Source organism: Chanos chanos, chromosome 12 (assembly GCF_902362185.1).
Source record: "Chanos chanos chromosome 12, fChaCha1.1, whole genome shotgun sequence".
NCBI lineage: Eukaryota > Metazoa > Chordata > Actinopteri > Gonorynchiformes > Chanidae > Chanos > Chanos chanos.
This window is the reverse complement of record NC_044506.1, coordinates 16,146,256-16,151,243: the sequence shown is the minus strand read 5'-3', so window position 1 is coordinate 16,151,243 and position 4,988 is coordinate 16,146,256.

The following is a 4,988-nucleotide window of genomic DNA, read 5'->3' as shown; positions in this document are numbered from 1 at the left end:
CTTCCTTACCCGCCCACTGTAGACTCACAGTGCCTGGAGCACGGACTCCGGAGCCGCCCCCCCCCCCCCCCAATTTAGTCTTCCGTAGCCACAAGGTGTATGCTGCTTCTAGGACCTTATTTTAAAAAAATAAAGTCAAAGCATTTGCTAGCTGTTCTATCTTTTTGTGCCACCGCTGTGAAATTACGCTTAGCAACAGCAGGTGGGACTCCTCTGCTTGGATAAATGTCTAGACCTCCAGACGCTGTCTCTTTTTCTTGCCTGTTTTACAAAGGAAGGATCTTCCATTCCTTAAGGAAAACCCTGCTGCTGGCCTCCATAAAAAAAGTAATCCCTTGGACACAATGCCATGGGCCACTTGAATTGTATAAGCATCATGCATGGTTGGGGCTACCAGAAATCTTCTGGGTTCCATCTACGTGTCACTGCCAAGTACCAGCAAGGACTCAGTTTAGTCTTTCTGCCAGAAATTTTGCTCTCACTGCCAGAGATCACCAAGATCTCACTCAGGTTTAGCTGCCAGACATCCATAGGGTTTCACATCCTGTCTTACTACCAGAGATTAGTATGATTTCACTCCAGTCTCACTGCCACACATCACGATGGGCTCATTGGGGTCTTTCAGAGAAAGATCTCAAGTGTCTCAATCCATCTCCTTGGAAGACATCGTCAAAGTTTCATGTTGGTCTGACTTTCCAGATTAGCACAGTTGCACTCAGGTTTTTCTTCTAGTGATATCAAGTCTCACAGCATTTCTACCACCAGAGAACAGCATAGTCTCATTTTGGTCTCACTTCCAGAGGTTAGCACAAGCTTAACTGTAATACATCGTCAGAGATCGTTTGGATTGCTTTTGGATTATTCATATCACGTCATTCTCCGGCACAACAGTAGGTGACCTTTGAACATGAGGTCACTCATCCCGAACACACATTCTCACACACACACACACACACACACACACACACACACACACACACACTCCTGACAATCTGTGGCCAAATGGTTATGTTGTAGTATCTGACATCTTCTGCTCACTGAGAACTATGGCAGACCAAAGCAAAATTGGATGGATATTCTCCCGTATGGCTTTGAAAGCAGTAGATGCATTCCTCTGCTAACCACATGGGTGAAGACTAGTATGCAGTCATTTTCATCCTGTGTTGTGTTCAACATTTCATACTCCAATTATTGCTCTTCACAGCATGAACATTCTTAAATGTCTAACTTTTATATAGTTCCAGTGTTACCAAACACTCAGTGCTTTTTTTTTTTTTTTTGTGGAGAACAGTCTTTGACTTCAGCACTATTTAACATCTGCACCTTTTTATGTTACATTTTAATTCTATGTATTTTTCCTGTTATTTTATACATTTGTGAAAGGTTGCTGTCTTATTTCTGAATTATTGTCTTAATTTTAGTGAACTTGAAATTGGTGGGACTTTGTTTAGAGTGCTTTATTTTATGTAAGACATCTTAGAGTCCATGTACAGTCATCACAGACAATAGTCCAGTAACTCTTTCATGTAGCTGGAAGGAAAACCCACGCTGTGGAGCATGTAGGTGTTTAAGAGAAATTGTGTAGAGGAAAGTAGAGGCTGGCAATAGAGTTAGAGTGCAGGTTTTTTACATGTGCAGATTCAATGCATAGGTAATGAAAGCTCTTCACATAGCTAGTGATACTTTTTAGGTGGCAAATGCAATGTTGTAAAGTTGAGAGCGAATTCGGAAGGGAAATGAGAAAGACTGTCCCGATAATATGGTTGAACACACAACAAGGTCCAGAAACCTCATAATTTCACAAACCTCATAGCGTCATTTGCTTTGTTCTTCACTTATTTGTTCTGATGTGCCTGGACACAAAAGAACAGTTCGGCTCTAAAAACGACTAAACCACCCCAATGATTTCACCCCGAGATTCTGGTTTTTCCATTTAAGGGGGTTTAGCAGGCCAACTAAAGAAACTTCACTGTATCATAAACCTACACATAAAACTCACACATCTAAAGCACTGGTGCCTCATACATACACACACTCAGGTTCTCCGTAGACTGGGTCTGTCACAGTTTGCACTCTCAGGTGTATTTATGGTTGTAGTTTAGATTCAACATGTTTCAGGTGTCTGTCAAGCTGATCACGAATACGTCACTCATAATCTAAAGGCGCTACTACTCCAGAAGATTCAGTAACAGAAACATAAATGTAGTTGTCAAACTGTTGACTACTATAAACTTTTCAGATTTGGCAACAATGGATTGCTTTTTCTGAATGGATTGCTTTCAATGGGTTGCTTTACATTATTGAAGTTATCACAAATTGTTCATATTCAAGTCTAATATTCCGCCTTCAAGTATCAGACAGTAATAAACTTCATTCATACTAAGTTGAGTTGATGGGAATAAGAATGTCCATTGGTCAGTTCATCAGAGATATAGTGTGTTTTGCCTGTAACCTCAGGCCACCATTTTCCTTCACTCTTCAGAACTGTCAACTTACGAGGCATAGCTCTACTTTCCTATGCTCACATATTAGGTATGACTAGGTGGATGCATTTAACCATATAAGGGCAGATTTTTTTAAAAAAAATGAAAATGATGATGTGTTTAGTTTGAAGCACATTGCCATGTGGATGTTTGATATGAAATGCTTCAGAACTCAGTCTATACAATGCTGATTTTTTTTTTTTTATTTGATTTGAGTCAGTTGAGTTAAACTTTTGAATTGTGTCAGGCTGTGGAATGTATGGCTGTTTTAATTGTGAAATTTGAATGTTGGCAGCATGTGCAGTCATGCTGAAACATAGCACCTTTAATAGAACACATCTCAGAGCTTTCCCTTGTGAATTTTAAAAAAGATCTTTTTTTTTAAATGATGAATTATTGACAAATTATTTTTGGCCAATTTCCTTCAGTTTTAATGTTCGAGGATTAATTACATCTTCACATTGTTACTAATTAAAACACATCTACTATATTTAGTATGGTTTTACAGAATTGCTTAGTCAGTGAAACATGATTAAATAAGGTGAAATATAATCACTATTAATTGACTATTTAATCTTTTCAATTAATATGAGATACTTTTTTTGTAGCTCAAAATGGTAGACATTTGAGTAAATACTTGCATCATTGTATGTCAGGATATTTGGTACTTTGCATTAGAATGTCACGCTATGTCTTTCTGATGGTCTTTATGTACTTAATGTACTTGATTTTAACTTCTTTAATATTTATTGTTAGTATTCTCTTTCAGTGCTATTTTTTCCATCACAGTTTTTACTTCATGGTTTGATGATGGCTTGAAATGGTATTGTTTGATGTATTGTTATACAGGATTCGTGTCACTATCTCTGATAGCATGATAATATTCTCTGATACTCTGATGGTGCTGTACTGTAAGTATTGATTCAAACTTGAAATGTAATGTTCCGAGGGCAAAAATTTGTTCTACACTAGAACACTCTGACCCTATGTAATCAAAAAGTACAGTTTTTCCTTTCTTTTTCTTTTTCTTTTTTTTTTTTGTTTTTAATGAAGTCCAAAATGAATGTGTGTTTTATTATGGAGTTGCCCACAGGCTGGAAAACAAAACGAAGCAAAATAAAAAAAAAACACAAAAACAAAACAAAAAACAATCAAAAAAAGAATGAAACAAAGAAACCAACAAACAAGCAAAAAAGAAAAAAAAAAAACCCAGAAAAAAAAAATCAGTCCAGGAATTCACAAATATTGTTTTTAATTTTTCATGTAATGAAATACCGCAACAAAATGTACAATGCTGTCTTACTCTTTGTTTCCATATACAATATTATTATTATTATTATTTTTTAACTATTGTTGCACAAGTTTATTATAGGTGAGATAGGCATGCTTGACATGAGTGGTTGAATTAAATAAGTAAGTTACCTAGTACTTTATAAGCTACAATTACTTTGTCTGTACTGGTGAGAATGATTCACCTTAAAAGGACCTGCCGCTGAAGTAAAACTTCTGGGATTTTTAAGTTATGAGGAAATTATTCTCTGAAAACCTTCATAAATCAATTATCCTCTGGCTGTCAAATCCTTTTTCCCCCTGTATGGCTCACTGTAAACTAGAAAATGTAATCTTCCCAACATGTCGGAAGTATACTCTTAGTGCTGGATCTGTAACATTGATGTTGTATCTGCCATAAATGCTAGTATGTCTTTGAGTGGAAATGTTGCTGTTAAAGCTTCACTGGAAAATTTGGAAAATTAAGCTGAACTGGATGGAATCATTTTTGCCAGACTTCTTTATTCTTCACTTGTCAAATAACAGTCAACTTAATGTATTTTATTGTTTTTCATGAATCGTTGCTCTGTGTGTCTCTTATGTACCTGATTTATCATTGCCATTAATAATAATAATAATAATAATAATAATAATAATAACTAGCAGCCTGTGTTGAACATATAAACATCACAGTGAATATTGGTCAGGGTCTTTGTTTTGCATGGGGTATAAGTAATGATCATAAGAGAGAATTTTAAAGATCCATAATCAAGGTTGTACAGTTAATTTACAAAACCATTGTGTTGTTCAATGTTATTGCTATGATGTACATTTTTAAACCTTTTTTCCCCTCTTTTTGTTCATTTTACATGCTGAATGATGAATTTACATGTTGCATTAGCCTTTATGTAATGTCACCATAATTACTTTCAAATATTTCATGAACTGTACATAAGCACATTTAATTCTAGTTCATATTCTAGTTTATGTGTATTTAATAGTTCACCTTGAATCATTCTGATAGGCATTACAGAATTGTTTGTGGGTATCTTTTTTTGGTTTTGTTTTTGTTTTTTGTTTTTTTGGTGAGTGCTCTGTAGACTCAGTACTTTAAGTTTTTTGTTGGTTTGTTTTCTTTTTTGTTGTTGTTTGTTTGTTTTTTGGGGGGTTTTTTTGGATGAAGTTCATTCTTAAGGTATGAGGGCTCTATTAGAGGTATGTCTGGATGGATTTAAT